Below are 18763 nucleotides of genomic sequence, written 5' to 3'. Positions count from 1 at the left end.
GCCCCACTTCTGTTCTAGATGCTGCCTGGGTTCCTTGGCACCTCCCTCCCACCTGTCCCCAACCAAGTGGGGTCCTCTGGGTTATGCTCTTTTAGCATATTGAAAGCGCCTTTGTAGCACTCACCAAAACTGTCATTTAATTGTTATTTGGGGGCCGGCCCCGTGGCTTAGCGGTTAAGTGCACGTGCTCCGCTGCTGGCAGCCCGGGTTCGGATCCTGGGCGCGCACCCTTGCACGGCTTCTCCGGCCATGCTGAGGCCGCGTCCCACATACGGCAACTAGAAGGATGTGCAGCTATGACATACAACTATCTACTGGGGCTTTGGGGGAAAAATAAATAAATAAATAAATAAAATTAATTGTTATTTGGGTACTTAGTAGTTGTTATACAGGCAAAGCCATAGACTTGTGAGGGCAGAGTCAGTGTCCAGATTCTTCTCTCTCCCGGTCCCTATACAATGCTGCACACACAGTGGGGTCTTAAGTGCTGGGTAAATGGATGGATGGATGGATGGATGGATGGATGGATGGATGGGTGGATAGATGATGGATGGATAGATGGATGATGGATGGATGAGCGGGTGGGTGGATAGATGATAGATGGGTGGATGGATGGACAGGTAGATAGATGATGGATGGATAGATGGATAGACAGATAGATGGGTAGGTGGGTGGATAGATGATGGATGAGTAGATGAGTGATAGGTGATGGATGGATTGACAGATGGGTGAGTGGATAGATGATAGATGGGTGGATGGATGGACAGATGGATGGATGGGTGAATGATGGATGGATGGATGGGTGGGTGATGGATGGATGAGTGAGTGAGTGGAAGGATGGGATGTGGATGGACAGGTAGATTGGAGGACGGCAGTGGAAGGATGGATAGCTGGAAAGGACAGATGCTTAAAGAAGAAACAGAGACATACTCTGGAGTGGGAGGATTTCTCTTATGGTCCCCAATTTTGTTGTCATCAGCTGCTGGAGAAAGATGCATCTGGAGGAAGAGCTTTGTATGTCTGTCTGTTCTTTTGTTTTGGCCAGGACTCCCTCACAGCAGTGTCCTGGTTACACTCAGGAGAAGGTTCTCCTGGCCACATAAAACTCCAAGAGGGGATCAGGCACATTTCTGGCCTCCAGCTAATTTGAATCTCTCAACTCGAACCTCATCCTCCCCCACCTTGCTGTCCTGGGCTGCTTTTGGGACAGCCAATTGAAGTGAGAATATTCACAAAGCTGACTTTGAAGGATCTTGGGAGGCAGCCACAAAGAGTATCAGCATTAGAAAGACTTAGGTTTGGATCCCAGCTCCACCACTTACTTGCTGTGTGGTTTCGGGCACATCACTTTACCTCTCTGAACCTCAGTTTCCACATCATAATGCCAACCTTGTGGTTGTGCTAGGAGGGAAGCCAGCACTGAATGGATGTCTGGCAGGTGTTAATTTCCATTATCTCACTTTCCATTTCACTCTCTCTGTTTCCTTTTTCTTAGAGTCTTGGAAGAGATGTACTGTGCTGGAATTAAATTTCTCTAAATCTATTCTCTTCCCTCCTCCACGTTCTCTATAAGAATGCAAAAAAAGAGGACACACCAGCCATGATGCCCACTAGGCTGATGGAGGCTTTCCTGGTTGCAGCCCTGGCTCTGTGAGAGGAACTCTTGTGGAACAGTGGAAAGGGGCATCCTTGGTCCTGTGCATGCAGGCTTGAGCCCATGGGATGTGCAGCAGGAGAGTGGGGTGTGCAGTGGGAGAGTAGAGCGCAGCAGACAGGTTGATGGTGCTGGTCTGGATTCAGACCTACCTGGGTCAGCCACTCACCTGCTGAGCAATCTTGGGAAAGGTTTTAACCCCCCATAGTGCCAGCCTCGGAGGGTGCGTAGGATCAAATGCAGTAACTATGGGAAAGGCTTAGCATGTGGTACAGACTTAGCATGAAAGACTTTCCCAGAGAGCCTTGAATGTGGGCTGGGCTCAGAGCAAGGGTGGAGGACAGATGCCCCCCGGACCAGGCAAGCATCAACCAGCCATGGTGAGACAATAGCAACCAGCCCGAGGCTCAGGGTGGGGAGACACTGGGAGCCCCTACCATGCCCGAGGAGGATGCTGCTGCGCGGCCCAGCTAGTTGTGATTACGTGGGAATATGGGCTCAAGGGTGCCAGCTCTTTGGTTTTTAAGAGAACTTGAAAGTCTAGATTTTCATGTGAAATTTTTGACTCTTTAAAAATGCTTGCCTTTGACTTGTATTGTTTAAAAACACGATGCACACCAAACAGTGTATTTCTTGACCTAGCATTGTAGAAGTCAGAGATGAGAATAGAAATGCCAAGTCAAATGACAGAAAGAAAGGGAAAATATGAATGGCCAGAGTGACGAGTGCACCAGACAGGAGAGAAGGCGGCCGTGGGAGGACATGAGTCTTGTTTCTAGAGAGAGATCGCATGGATGACGGTTTTGTAGTTGGAAACTTTTACCTTGCATCTTGGAGAAATGCAGTGCAACTCTAGATTAGCGATGTTGCAAATGTAAGAAACTGTACGGAGAATACTGACCAATACACTCAACATTGCAAAAGGGTCATGAATGCATCTTTGGAAATCAAGCACGTGGCTTTTAAGTTGTAAAGATGGACCAAAAAGGGACCAGCAGGAGGGACATGTAACCAAGAGTATGGCATTGTCTTTATACCTCTCTCTGTCTCCCTCCCCCTCCTCCCCCCATCTCTCTTTGTCTCTCTGTCCTTCTGTTGATAGATAGATAGGTAGATAGATAGATGCAGGTAGGTATATAGATATCTGTAGATCTCTGTGTACATACGTATATAATATATAATTATCTCGTCAAGGATGACCCACAGCCTTGAGGGAACGATTAGCTCTGACCTGGTGGTTTCCATTGTCTCTTTATGTACAAATAAATTATGCAGCAATGATGTGCAGGTCCTCTTTAATAAATTACTCTTCTGTTTAAAGTCAATGAAACTTCACAGATCCCCAGTTTCTCTCATGAAAATCGGGTCCCTGCCGCTTAGGAAATCTGAGTGGATGACCGACGGCTATTCTGGCTCTCAGGGAGAACGTAGACAACTTCCTTTGTAACGAACTCCCTGGGTCTCTGGGTGATTTTGTTGTCCTGTGACTGGCAGTGGGCGGGGGCTGCTGCTGTCTGGATGTAGAGAAGACCACCTCCGTGCTGAGAACTGGACTCGGGGGAGAAGAGGTCTGAATCAAATAGAGAAAGGACTTGGACTCGGGCATATGCCGCCCAGATTCCTCCTTCTCTGGCCGCCTGGGTTTTGGTGGCTGTTGGGTTATTTCGCTGTTTCTCACTTGTCTATCTAATGTCTCTTCATTTTTTTCTTTTTAGGCTTTTTTCTGATTAGAAAGAAAATTATATTCATTATTGAAAACTCAGAAAACAGAAAAATATTGAGAAGGAAATAAAAACTGTTCACATGCTCCCCACCCCCCCCAGAGATAACTCTTATGGCAACTTTTTTTTTGTTTCCTTCCACTCATTTTTCTATGTTAAAATTTTCTTTTTACTTATTAGGATCCTTCAGTATATCCTTTATTAAATGAATATATCATAAGCATTTCTCTACATCTCTCGGTATACTTGGAACCATGGTCTATAATAGTTTCATAATGCTCCAGAATAGGAATTTGCCAAAATTTATTTGCTCATTTCTCTTTCATCAGAAACTTAGTCTGGCTTAAGGCTTTTGTTTGTTTTTTGTTTCTTCCTATAATAAATAACTCTGTGATGGGCTTCAGGCTACATATCTTTTTGTGTATATCTTTGATAATTTCTTTAGGCTAAATTGCTGGAAGCAGGATTCTTGAGTCAAAGGGAATGAAGGTTGAAAGTATTCAGATACACTGTTACCAGCTTGTTCTCCTGATGAGGGTGGGGTATTCATGGAGAGAAGGAGCTGTTTAATTGTATCAAATAGCTTTACCTGATTTAATTCTACTCCTGAAAGCTGGGCATCAGAGGAAGGTGAGAAAGTATCTAGCACAGCACACAGTGTGCAGTAAATGAAATGCTCTTCCTCTGAGTCGTTTATAGTAATTTTTCCCATCTGTGAAAATTAAGTTTATACCTGCTTTCTTTCTCTCCTTGAATTGGCCTTAGCTGCGAAGCATTGGAGGAATTCAATATGCACATGTGATATGCACATGCACATGATTATTTTAAACATCTTGATTGAATGTGATCCTCCCAGTTTTGCTCAGTTTTGCCTATTTTTTGAGTAATTCTGCACAAAACTGTGTCCTTACTCCAAGAGGAGAGCAGATATTTGCCTGGATCTTCACAGGGTAATTAGACTCTAAAATTGGAAGGCAAACAGTGCATGTTAAAATGTGTCTAGATCAAGTCCCAGTGGGAGAATTCAGCTTTCCTGGCAGTGCAGGCGAACTGTGGTGCACGCCTGACGGAGCAGCAAGAGGCTAAAAGGGAGGGCTGCGGGCTGAGCTTGTGGAGTATTCAGGGCAAATGCAGAGATGCTGCTGACGCAATCCCTTCACTTTGTCTAAAAATACTTGGTTCTAAATGAAAAGGAGGAGGGGTGTGGAAAACCTTCCAGTTACATCTCCCGTAGTCACAGTTTGCAGATCCTGTGAGGATGCCCCTTAGGAGGTATCAAGACCCACTTCATGTTGCTCTATGAGCTTGTTAGAGAACATTCCTGGCTGCACTCGAGGAAAGAGGTGGATCAGAGAGCTCAGGGCTTGCACAGCTTTTCAAAACTTCAATGACATCAGCTGACCTGGAACTTTCCAGAGCAATCCCTCCATCCACCTTTCTACCCTGCAAATATCTATTGCACAACTAGGTCATGGATGCAGTGGGGAGCTTACAGCCTCGTGAGGTGGAAAGACTCCTTTAGTAAGTCACGGTTCATCAGATGCCTACTATGTGCAGGCGCAGAGCTAGGGGCTGTGGCTCCCTGATGAGGAAAAGGGACTCGACGTCCTCTTTAATGGAGCTGACCATGTGATGGAGAAGGCAGCCGCTAATCAATTAATCACCAGCAAGTTTGTAGTGAAAAAGGGAGCTAAGTGTGCTGTGTATCTGGAGAAATGTATACGTGTTGCATTTTGAGATGAAAACAGTTTAGAATTAACTTCTAATTGTTATGCTATAAAATGAAATGAACGATGACTGAGACATCAGTTGTTCGGTTTCAGTGCTATCTTCTCTTTTCCTGGTCCTACCCCCCACCACACAGGCTAAATTGTAAACCTCCAAAGGGTGGGACTGCACCTGCTTTCTCCCACCTGGGACTCTGGGGTCTGGCGCCAGGCCTGGCACTTAGTAGCGGGTAGTGTGTGCTGGGTGGATGGACGTGCACAGTACACTCTACAAGACACGGCTTGTCCTGTGCTGCTGTATGGCCTGAGCACCTGGAGAAGGGGCTGTAGGGCAGGGGCACGTTTGTCCCAGTGTCCTCAGAGCTGAAGCGTCCCCAGAGCTGATTGTGGCCCGGGCCACCCCCACACCACCCCAGGAGGCTTCCTTGAGCTTTTCCAGCTGGGCCCATCCCTTTACTGCCTCCCCGCCTGCACCTTCCCTTCACGCCACTTACCCCGCCTGGCTGGGACTGCTTTGTTGGCAGGGCTTTCTGGTGGTCTTTTTACCAAGGCCACCTCCACATGCCCAGGTGCTCAGTATTTTAAAACCAACAAAAGTCCTGTTGTAGACTCGGGAGGGAGGGAGGGAGGGAAGAAAGGAGGGAAGACCTTTGCCTGGAACAACCCTCCCTCAGATCTTAGTAGCACTGGCTCCTTCTCATCATTCACCGCTCAGCTCCAGATGGCCCTCCCTGGCCACCGTGGCTCAAATGCTGACCCTCCTCACTCACACCTTCACTGCCTTTCCTCATCCCACTGTATTTTCTTCTGAGCACACTTAGCAGCATCTGGAAATATATTGTTTATGCACGATTAAATATTGCTTATGTTAATTACATATAAAATACAAATATATATGGTATACATTCTTGTGTATATTCCCCACCGGAATATAATTTAAATGAAACAGTCTTTCCCACCCCCCAGCTCAGTGCCTGGCACGTAGTGAAGGCTCAAATATAACTGGAATTAATGAATGAAAGAGTTTCCCTTTTCCTCTCTACTTTGTTGTATTTTTCATGAGGCTCTTGAACCCGGGACCCCTGCCCACTGCTGGCCACCAGTAGTGCTCGGGCCCACCCAGCGGGACCCACAGTCCGGAGGCCTCGAGGGGGTGGAAGCTCTTTCAGAGTTCTGTGGGCCATTCCAGGATCTTAACACCCCTGATTTCCTGAGAAGACCCCATGGCGTGTCTCCGACAGAAACCCTGACCTAGAGACAGTATCAGGCCAACTCCCTTTTTATTTTTCATCCCTTCCCTTCCCCCTCTCCCACGAATCCCTTGTATCCCTGTGACAGACGAGCTCCACATTTTTGGAAGGAAAGGAATAGGTTATCATTGCACACATCCATGTGTGGGTACACACGCCCTGTGGAAAGTCATCTCCCACAATGCCCAGATTCCTAACCTGGTTTCCTGAATGTGATAAGAATTAGGGTTCCGGAATCCGGGTCCCAGTCCAGCCACTGACATGCTTGGCACCCTCAATGGCCTATCTTGGCTCAGTTTCTTCACCTGTGAAAATCTGGGATTTGGATTATTTCTTTTTTAGTTTTTTTTTATTGCGGTAACGTAGGTTTATAACATTGTATAAATTTCAGGCATACATCATTATACTTCTATTTCTGCATAGATTACATCATGTTCACCACCCAAATACTAATTACAATCCATCACCACACACATGTGCCTAATCATCCCTTTTGCCCTCCTCCCTCCCCTCTTCCCCTCTAGTAAGCACCAATCCAATCTCGGTCTCTATGTGCTTGTTCGTTGTTGTTTTTATCTTCTACTTATGAATGAGATCATATGGTATTTGACCTTCTCCCTCTGACTTATCTCACTTAGCATAATCCCCTCAATGTCCAGGATTTGGATTATTTCTTTTCTCCATTTCCTTCCAGCTTTGAAACCCTCCATGTGATTCTGTCATGTAGACTATTGATATTAGAACACATTCTTTTCATTAAGCGTTGGATGGTGTAGGCTAGGTGCCTCCCTTCAGAAGGTTCTTCATCTTATCAGTCAAGAATCTTTTACTTGTGCATGGCTTTAGTTGCCATTAAGAAACCCAACCTCATTGGCTTCACCATAAAAGATGTTTGTTGACTGACAAATTTGATTAGTCCAGGAGGAGTTTGACTTCAGGCCCTTGGTTCCAGAGGATCTCCTTATATCATCAGCGTTGGCTCCCCTCTCCATCTCCTGGCCTGCTCTTAGGCCAGCTCTTCCTTCTTCTGGAGGCCCTCATAGGCTCCAGCCAACTCAGAGAAAGAGGAGAGCTTCTCTTTCCTACTAGTTCAAAAACAAAACAAAATAAAACTCTAGGGAATTGTGTCTTGTTGGCCTGTCAGCCTCTTTGAAATCGTATGGACTGAGTGGGCAAGGGGAGGGCCCCCCAGGGGAAATCTGGGGGCTGTAACCAGAAAAGGGTGTAATGGCTGTTGGGTAGGGGAAAAAAAGACCATCTCAGAGTCTTCAAAAAAGTTCTCCTTTAAAGTTTCCTAGTGATTCCTTAACCAGCAAGAGGATGGTTTGAATCTGGTTATCCCAGAAACCGGGGTGGGACGGAGGGAAGAAGGAATTGGGACGTGATCTTCTGGGGTTGATGATAGGATTTGTTTTCCTTCCCAGTAACAGGCTTGCACTGACCTTGGTGCTTAAGTTGGGGTCTGTCCTTTCCTGAGCTCACCAGCATCCATCACTGTCACGTCCTGTTGGCACTAATTAAAGAGGACACGTTGGATGAGCAAAATGATGGATTGGGTTGATGTGATTGAGAGTGGGGGTGAGTGAAAGAGAGAGAAGCTCGCCCTTGCTCTACCACGCCAGAGTAGCAGCAGACGGCCTGCTTCACCCATGGGAGGGGTTGGGGATGACTTGGTAACTGCCTCCTCCAAAAGGCTTGCTAGGATTGGGGAGACTTCGTGTTCCTCATTTGGAAACACCTCTTGAAATGATAAGACATGAAGTATGAACATTGGCACTTTGGTTTCCCTTGCTGCATCCAGCTCAATGTTGTTGACTTAGCAGTATGATAGAGACATGATTTTTTTCCCCCAGAGTTTATGTGCTGGGTAGTTGTGTACTTAGTTGAGTTAATTTCTGAGTTTTCTTTCTATGACTTAACCTCACATTAAAAAAAAAAGGCTAATGAGAGTGAAATTTTATGGAAAGCATGGTGAAAAGCAAATAGCAAGTAACCCATCTATGAAATTGTTATAAGAAAAGTTATTACGGTAATGGTTAGAGCAAAACAACTCTATTTAATGCTTGATTGTTATAGGGATTCTAGCCAAGATATAGAAATGTATTTTCTTAAGAGATTTTGCAAGGCACACTTTTTTTTTTTTTTGTGGGGGGAAGACGGCTCTGAGCTAACATGCATTGCCAATCCTCCTCTTTTTGCTGAGGAAGATTAGCCCTGAGCTAACATCTGTGCCCATCTTCCTCTATTTTGTATATGCGAAGCCGCCACAGCATGGCTTGATGAGTGGTGTGTCGGTGTGCGCCCGGGATCCAAACCTGCGAACCCTGGGCTGCCAAAGTGGGGCGCGCAGACCTAACCACTATGCCGCCGGGCCGGCCCCGCGAGGCACACACTTCAATATGTTCTCTATCATACATGGCCACATGTTTTAATGAAGTAAATTCAACAAAGAGTTAACTACGTGCAGCAGCCTCCTGCTTTCTTTCTTTAGATATAGTATATATTTCATGTTGTAAGTTAGGGGCTAAATTATACAAGATGAATTTTGTGGTAATATAATGGATATTTGGGGTTTTGTTGAGTTTCTGCTTATTTTATTTGGTTTTAAAGAACTTATCTGTACCTCAACCTGTTAAAATGCATCCTTCTGTTAGAATCACAGTTAGAAATGCTATTCCTGTGAAGAACTCAGATGCCAGTGTAGATTGATTATGTTGAAGATGTTTTACCAGTTCATGACTCAGTAATATTCAGCAGTGTCTCTCCTGTAGTATGAAAGTATCACTGATAACTTTTTTTTTTTTTTTTTTTTTTTGTGAGGAGATCAGCCCTGTGCTAACATCCGCCAATCCTCCTCTTTTTTTTTTTGCTGAGGAAGACGGCCCTGGGCTAACGTCTGTGCCCATCTTCCTCCACTTTATATGGGACGCCGCCACAGCATGGCTTGCCAAGCAGTGCGTTGGTGCGCGCCCGGGATCTGAACCAGCGAACCCCGGGCCGCCGCAGCGGAGCGCGCGCACTTAACCGCTTGCGCCACCGGGCCGGCCCCATCACTGATAACTTTGAACGTGCCTTCCATATAAGATAGAAATTGTCCCATAGGTGCCCTTTCACTGTTTACCTTCTCGTGTTAAAAGTAAGAGACAAAAGCCTCATACTGTGGCTTTCTTCATTATCTTTGTTCACAGTGATAATATGCTTTCACAAATTAGCTTTTATTTGACTTACTTGACTTATTTTAGAGCTATTATCGCACACTTGCTAATTGCTAGGTTTCCAACTTTTTCACTGTTGAAAGTCAAGGGGTATTTTTCTGTATATGTTTTTTTCCCTTGCAGGTCAAAAGGTAACTTTCACACATCTGTGAAAATATAGATGAATAATTTATAGATGTGCACATATTTTATTTTTACAGGTATAGAAATAGATACAAACAGACCTGGGAATGATTTCCTTTTGGCAAATAAGCATAAAAAATATCAAACTATAAACAATGAAATACTAGGCTCTGAGTGCAGAATAATATTCATAATATGAAATGTGGGGAGTTTTTGGTCATATTTTCTAAGACAGAGTTCTTAGAAATCTGTCTTTTTGCTGTGAAACACAGAAAACAAAGAAATAGTTAAACATCAGCAGAACCATCAATTCAAAAACAAATAAAGAGAAATTCCAAGTGAATCTGCATGATTATGCTTGCATTTTTCTCTAAAATTAATAAAGTGTATGCCTTATGTATCTGCACATATCTAAGATTTACATAAAGGATTGCTGATATAAAGATACTAAGTTCTTGCAGATGAGAATAAATATATAAAGCTGTTCTCTGTCTTTTGCATTATGTCAATTGTTCTTGTGGGGGAAAAATTAATTTTAAAAAGCCAGTTGAAAGTAAATTTTCCTATTGAAGAAAGATACTGTTGTTTTAAAGCGCTATCCCATTCAATGGAAATTAAAACAGTGAGACACTGTTTCTACCCATGAGACTGGCAAAAGTCAGAACACATAGCAATGGCAAGGTGGGGGCGAACTTTGGAAAAACAGGAACTTTTACGCACTACTGATGTTAGCGTAAATGGGTTTGACCACTTTGGAGAGCAATATGGCACATCTCCTTGAATTCAGAACACTAACACCCAACAATGCCTGTCCAGGCCTTTGCCCTGGAGAACATGGCATCCATGAGTAGCAGGAGAGTTATCCATGGATGTTATCACGGCCTTGATTCCACGGCAGAAAAAAAGGGAGGAGCCATAATGGAGGAATGGGAGATCATGAGCAGGAAGAACGCACACTTCAGTCGCTCTAGTCGTTCCCTCCGCAGTGATGGCGGGGTTGCCCCCAACCCTGCAGGGGCTTGGACTCCGGCCGTAATGTTTGTTTCTTCTAATAAAAAGAACACCCATCTTAAGCAACTATGTCAAGATGTTAATCTTTGCTAATTTTGGCTGTTGGATACATACATGTTTATTTTCTGGGTGTGTGTGTATTATTCAAAAGAAATCAACCCATTCATATTGCATTTTTTAAAGTAGTGGAATTTTTTATATCAGAAACTAGAATAAATCAAGCCACTGAGATACGTGGTACATCATGAACTATTGCCTCTATAGTTGGTTGCCAAAATATCCTGCCAGGGTGTATTAATTAATAAAAAATATAAAAATAGGAATTAAAAAAATTGGAACACTGTTATATTGTCATTACAAACTAGCCATATAAACCTTATGGAAGGAAATTTGGCTATATTTAGCAAAATTACATATGCAGTTACCCTTTGAACCAGTAATCCCACTTCTAGGAACCTATCCCAAAATATCTTGGCAAAATATAAAATAGCACATATGCAAGGCTATTCATTTTGTCATTATTCGTTAGCGCAAAATGTTGGAAACAACCCACATATTCATGAATAGTGGATTGGTTGGATAAACAATGGTATCCACACAAAGGAGTGTTGGATGGCTTTAGAGAAGTGAGGATGCTCTCTCTACCACTATGCAGTGATCTCCAGGATACATCAGTAAGTGGGGAAAACATCACGATATAGAGCAGTGTTTATAGTTTACTCCCTTTTGTGTGAGAAGTGGGGAGAAGGGGGGAGTGTGCGTGTGTGCGCATGCACGCATGCATGTGTGTGTATGTGTGTGTGTGCTTAGATTATCCAAAAGAAGGGCTGGAAGCACACAGCAAAACTAAGAAAAATGGTTGCGTGTAGGGGAGGGAGGGAGTCCACAGGACGGAGAAGACAGATCTAGGACACCTCTGTGAGTGTACTTTGTTATATAATTTTGAGTTTTTAAACATGTAAATATTTTACATATTCAAAAAATTAAATTAAAAAGGGGCAAAATTGAAACCGATCTAATAATTGAACCTAACTGTGTATCAAGTTGGTGGCTTAACCTTTGAGAAAATAATGTCTTCAGGTGACTTTAAAACCCAGTATTTTAACTGTTCATCCCTAGTGGGGTATAGTTTAAGGACACACCTGCCTGTATAAATACAAAAAACAATCATAAACTGCATTCATTAGTCTTTTTATTAACTATAATATTGATATTGTTACTTTGAAATTATTATAGGAATAACTTTGGAGAAAGAAAATAAGCAATATGTTAATGTTAGGAATCACGATTCTTAGCAGGATAGAAAAGAGATAAGGTGTGATATTTTTTTTAAGTTACAAGTTCTATAATCTTACATTTGAATTGGAAATATCAATATGAATTCATAATATTCTTTGCTCTTAAAGATATCTGTTTCGTACTCTGTCCACTGAAAAGACCTAGAAGCAATGATAACCCTGTGGCAAAGAACACCAGCTACTAGGCAGATTTTGCTCACTAAATACCATTTCCCATTAAGAGGAACCAGAATTCCTTAGAGAAATGACTGTTCCTGGTCTGGGATACTTTATCATACCAGAAAGCATGGAAGCTATCAACGATTAATGGGATTATGTCAAAGGAATGTAGGAATTAAATTAAATGATTTTCTATTGGCTAAAATGATGTACTTGCATAACAAACTGAATAATGACTAGCACTGATTGAAATACATCAAAATTATAAAAGTCCATGTCTTCAGAATAATACTTCAAAAAAAATAATTGGTCACTATTATATGTTGCTAGGGCACAAGATCACTATTCTGAAAGTCACTGAATAAAGGAAAAGAATCAAACATTGATTCTGCCTTCTGTTTGACTTGTGTTTCAGGGTAACCAAATAGTTGATGATGGAAATTTTTCCTTTATATAAAAATTCTAATTAATAAATGTAAAAGGAAAGATAGAATTAGAACATTATCATTTGACAGCCCTAGTGAAATAACAGGTCTAGGCAATTATCATCAGTGAGTGTTAACATGCTTTGGTGTATGTCAAGGGGGAATTTTATAATGGATGGTTCAGGCAGATATAACCTGAATCACCTGATCTCATTTCGCCTCTCTAAAAGTAGGACAGCCAGACATGATATGCCTCCTGATATGTAATTGGAGACACATCACCACCTGGAAAGGGTTCTTGCCTAAAAAAATTAAACCTGAATGTGATCAAACTTCTAGATCTTACTACCAGTTTAAAGGAAATATGGGGGCTAAAGGAACATGTTAACAAGTTAACCATCTTCTTAAACAAGATATGGAAGTGTTCCATCACTCCAGAAATTTTCCTAGTTTCCTCTTCCAGTCAACTCTAGCTTTACTCACAGGTACAATTATTTTCCATAGATCTCACCATAGATTATCACATAAGTGAGTCATACAGTATGCATCTGTGTGTGTGTCTGGCTTCTTTCATTAAACATAATGTTTTAGAAATTCTTCCATATTGTGTGGGTATCTGTGTGTTTATATATATAATTGGTTTGTTCCTTTTTATCATTGAAGAGTACTCCATTGTATGAATATCCCATAATTTGTCGATTCTCTGTTGGTGGACATGTGTGTTGTTTCCAGTTTTTGGCTGATGTGCGCAAAGCTGCGTATGAGCATTCTTGTACAAGTCTTTGTGGATATATGTTTTTATATCTCTTGAGTGAACTGCAGGTGGTGAGACTGCTGTAGCATAGAGTGGGTGTATAATTGACATTATAAGGAACTTCCAAGTAGTTCTAAGTGATGTGAGTTCCAGTTGCTTCATACCCTTCCAAAAGTGGGTGTTGTCTGTCATTTTAATTTTGTCATTCAGGTGGGTATGAAATGGTATCTCATTATGATTTTTTAAAATTTATTTTTTACAAAACTCTTCATTGAGCTGTAATTCATATACCATACAGTTCACACGTCTCAAGCGTACACTTTAACAGTTTTTAATATCTTCGAAGAGTTGTGCCACCATCACCACAATCAGTAGTTTGTGACTTTCTAGGAATCTGCCTCTTTCACCTGTTTACCTAATTTATTAGCATGCTGTTGCTCATAGTGTTCCCTTTTGATTCTTTTATTTCTGTAATGTTGATAGTGAGGGCTACTCTTGCATTCCTTATTTTAGTAATTTGAGTCTTCTCTCTTTTTCTTCATCAGTCCAGCTAAAGATTTGTAAATCTTGTTGATCCTTCAAAGAACCAAGTCTTGGTTTCATTGATTGGCTCTGTTATTTTATTCTCTATTTCATTAATTTCTGCTCTAATGTTTATCCATTCCTCCATTTTGTTTGCATTAGGTTTAGTTTACTCTTCTTTTTCTACTGTCTTAAGGTGGAGCATTGGGTTATTGTCGAGATTATTCTTCTTTTTTAGTGCGGGCATTTATAGCTATCAACTTCCCTTTAAGTGTGTCTTTAGCTGTATCCTAGAAATGTTGGTCTGTTGTTTCTTCATTTTCATTTATCTCAAAGTATTTTCTGATTTCCCTTGTGATTTCTTCTTTGAGTCATTGGTTGTTTAGGATAATATTGTTTAATTTCCACATATTTGTGAATTCTCCAGATTTCTTTGTTATTGATTTCTAGTTTCGTTCCTTTGTGATCAGAAATCATACTTTTTATGATTTCAATCCTTTTAAGTTTATTGAGGCTTATTTTATGAATTAGCATATGATCTATCCTAGAGAATGTTCCATGTGCATTTGAGAAGAATGTATATTCTGCTGTTGCTGGGTAGAGTGTTCTACAGATGTGTGCCATGTAGTACATGGTATAGGTGGTTTATAGTGTTGTTCAGTTCTTCTGTTTCCTTCTTTATCTTCTGCCTGGTTGTTCTGTTCATCACTGAAAGTGGGATATTGAAGTCTCCAACCATTATTATTTATTTCCCCTTCAACTCTATTAATTTTAGCTTCATGTACTTGGGAGCTCTGTGGTTAGGTACATATATATTTATAATTGTTATGCCTTCCTGATGGATTGATGCTTTTATCTTTATAAAATGTCTCTCTTTGTCTCTGGTAACATTGTTCTAAAGTTATTTTATCTGATATCAGTATAACCTCTCTAGCTTTCTTATGGTTGCTGTTTGCTGTGTATGTGTGTATGATATGTCTTTTTGCATCCTTTTATGTTCAACCTGTTTGTATCCTGAATCTAAAGTGTATATCTTACGGATACTGTATAGTTGGATCTGATTTCTTATTCACTCTGACAATCTCTGCCTTCTGTTGTATGGTCTAATCCATTCACTTTTAAAATGACTTTTTTTTTTTTTGTGAGGAAGATTGGCCCTGAGATAACATCCATGCCAATCCTCCTCTTTTTTTGCTGAGGAAGACGGGCTCTGAGCTAACATCTATTGCCAGTCCTCCTCCTTTTTTTTTTTCCCCTTTTTCTCCCCAAAGCCCCAGTAGATAGTTGTATGTCATAGCTGCACATCCTTCTAGTTGCTGTATGTGGGACGCGGCCTCAGCATGGCCGGACAAGTGGTGTGTCGGTGCGCGCCCGGGATCCGAACCTGGGCCGCCAGTAGCAGAGTGCGCGCACTTAACCGCCAAGCCACGGGGCCGGCCCCCACTTTTAATGTTATTAATATTGTTGGATTTGCATCTGCCATTTTACTTTTCGTTTTCTATGTCTTGTGTCTTTTTTATTCCTCTCTTCCTCCTTACCTACTTGCTTTTGTATTAGTGAATATTTTGAGTGTAATATTTTTATTTCTTTAATGATTTTTTGAGTTAGTTTCTTATGGTTACTCTAGGGTGTTTACCATTTACATCTTATCACAATACTTTAGATTTATAGTAACTTAATTTCAGTCAGATATGGAAACATTAGTCCTATGTAGCTCTATTCCATTTTCTCTCTTTTTGTGCTACAATTGTTTTTTTGTGTCTGAGGAAGATTAGCCCTGAGCTAATACCTGTTGCCAATCCTCCTCTTTTTGCTGAGGAAGATTGGCCCTGGGCTAACATCTGTGCCCATCTCCCCCTACTTTATATGGGACACCACCATAGCATGGCTTGACAAGCGGTGCGTTGGTCCATGCCCAGGATCCAAACGTCAAACCCTGGGTTGCCGAAGCAGAGCATGCAAACTTAAGCACTACACCACCAAGTTGGCCTTGTGCTATAATTCTTGTACGTATTACATCTATATATGTTACAAAGCCTGCAATACATTGTTATAATTATTACTTTATATGAATTTATGTCTTTTAAAGAAGCAAAGAGAATAAATATAGCAAGTATACATTTATAGAATTTGTTATATTGATAACCTTCTTATTTATCATTTCTGGTTCTCTTCATTTGTTCCTGTGGATTCAAGTTACCATCTGATGTGATTTCCTTACCCTGATACAGCTTTGTTCCCACACACTTCCTTTGTATTGTTATTGTCAAACCTATTACATTTCTGTATGTTATAGGCCCAGTAATACATGTGTGTTTGTGTGTGTTTGTGTCATTTTATGAAATTAGATTTTAAATCAGTTAACAGAAAAAAGTAGAAGAAATATGTATTCATGCTGTCTTTTATAATTATATAATCACTTATACTGGTGTTCTTTGTGTGTGTGTGTGTGTGTGTGTGTGTGTGTGTGTGTATTTGAATTACTATCAGTGTCACTTGCTTTCAGCCTGAAAAACTTTCCTAGCATTTCTTATAAGGCAAGCAATGAATTTTCTCTTTTATTTATTTGGGAATGTCTTTAATTACCTTCATTTTTGAAAGATAGTTTGGCTGGATATAAGATTCTTGGTTGACAGCTTTTTCTCTTTCATCAGTTTGATATGTCATCCCACTGCCTTCTGGCTTCCATTGTTTCTCATGAGAAGTCAGGCGTTAAGCTTCTTGAGGTTTCCTTGTATTTGACTAGTTGTTTTCCTCTTGCTACTTTCAAGGTTTTCTCTTTGTCTTGATCTTTCACTGTTTGTGTCTGCATGTGGATCTCTTTGCCTTTATCCTATTTGGAGTTTGTTGAACTTCTTGGATGTATAGATTAATTTTTAAAAAATCAAATTTGGGAAGTTTCAGTTTTTCTTCTAGTATTTTTCTGCCCTTTTTTCACTCTCCTCTCATTCTGGTACTCATTATGCATATGTTGGTGCACTTAATGGTGACCCCAAATTCTTTGAGCCTCTGTTTATTTTTCTTCATTCTTTTTCTCTTTGTTCTTCAGAATTGAATAATCTCTATCTTCAAGTTTGAGAATTCTTTCTTCTGCAAGTTCAAAGTTATTGTTGATCCCCTTTAGTGAATTTTTAAATTTTATTTATTGTAATTTTCTACTCCAGAAATTCCACTTGATTCTTTTTAATAATTTCTATGTCTTTTTGGTATTTTCTTTCTGACAGTACGTTGTCATCATATCTTCCATTTCCTCTTTAAGAATGGTTTCCTTTAGTTCTTTGAATATATTTATAGTGGCTGTTTTGAAGTCTTTATCTGCTAGTTCTGACATCTGGGTCCTTTCATAGGCTCTGTTGTCTGCTTTTTTCCTTAGGTATCAGTTGCATTTTCCTGTTTGTTTACACATCTTGTAATTTTCTTTTGAAAACTAGATGTTTTAGGTAATGTATTTTAGAAACTCTGGATACTGATTTCCTCCTTCCTCTGGGTTGTTGTTTGCTTGTTTATATGTTTTGTGACTTAGACGGGCTGTTTTAGTGTTTATTTTTCCCCACAATATGGAACCTTTGGTGTTGCTTCTGAGAGGATGCAGCCTTGTGTATGCGCACCATCACCCTGAGATGACAGTAGTTTTAGCAAGCAAGTCTTTGATGGTCTCATTCCCTAATTTCTCTGTTAGTCTGTTTGCCTCTGTTGGTATCACACCAAGCTGTTAGGCTCCACTAATTGCCAGCTGATCACTGTAGTATTTTCAACAATGCCCAGGGACTTAAATTCCTCTACAGTCAGATTCAATTAAATTTGGATTCCTTTGTAAAATTCTTTCTTCAGGCCGATCTTTGACCAAGAGTGCTATTCCTAGCTGTCTCTTTCTTTGATAAAATAGTTTATTTACAGTTTAGCTTGTTGCTAATATGGAGCTACCAGCCTCCTCTAGCTGTCTTCAAGTCGACTCATCATTTCCATTGCTTTGCGTAGTCTTTCACTAAACCCTTCTAATGAATTTCTTGTTTATGATATTGTATTTTTCACTGTAACATTTACATTTGGATTGTTCTTATAGTTTCTATGTGTTTCAATTCTCCATCTCTTCAGACATGTTATCTACCTTTCACATACTACTTTTAGAATTTTTATCATAATTATTTTAAAGTCCCTATCTGGTAATTTCATTAGCTGGGCTATTTTTGGGTCTCCTCCTATTGTCTCTTTCCTCTCTTAATCGTGGATCAAATTTTCTTCTTTATGCATCTTATTTTTTACCACGTGTCAGACATTTTATATTAAATTTCATTGTATTCTTTCAGGCTATCAGAGTTGGAGCCCTGAGTCAGTCTTGTTCATAGTTGAGCTGAGTGTGGGCTTTTTTGTAGCTTTAGTTTGATTCAGTTCACCACTGGCTTCAAGTGCTTTGAAAGAAGGGTCAGGATTTTCCCTCAGCATAGCTTAGGCTCTGAGCACTGAGAGGTCTCTTTTTGTGCTATACATCTGAGGTGCCAGCTTTCTGAACCTTGAGAGTTCTTTCTCCATTTTACAGCATGGCTAGCAGATGGAGGGGTCACAGAGAGTTATCTTTGCTCTCCAGGCCTCCTAGAGAGCTCTCTCTGCCCTGCTGCTCTGCTTCCAGACTTTGGAGGTCAACTGTCTTATGTTCAGTGATGGCCTGCCATGCCTTGAAGGGTTTCCTCCCACTCTCCTTCTGCCCCAGGATTTCAACAGGTGAAAGCCTAGAGTTTCCAGGATGGATTTCTCTTGAGTTTCTTCCTCAGCCCCCTACTTTCAGAGAGCTACTGCCTTTCACTTGGGGGAGGCACTGCATGTCTCAAGCATCTTTCAGTTTTCTTGCTTTAACTGTGGGAAAGAGTAGCCAGTGGTAAAAGCTTACTCTGTGGCTGGGACTTCTT

General features: G+C 41.1%; 1 protein-coding gene across 2 annotated transcripts in view; it reads left to right on the top strand.

Annotated features, from left to right (window-relative positions):
* PHACTR3 (phosphatase and actin regulator 3) overlaps positions 1-18763 on the top strand; it is a 245211-nt gene that overhangs the window by 50747 nt on the left and 175701 nt on the right. The window lies entirely within an intron of this gene.

This window comes from Diceros bicornis, chromosome 19 (assembly GCF_020826845.1).
Source record: "Diceros bicornis minor isolate mBicDic1 chromosome 19, mDicBic1.mat.cur, whole genome shotgun sequence".
Lineage (NCBI taxonomy): Eukaryota > Metazoa > Chordata > Mammalia > Perissodactyla > Rhinocerotidae > Diceros > Diceros bicornis.
This window is presented reverse-complemented; position numbering and strand designations above follow the sequence as displayed.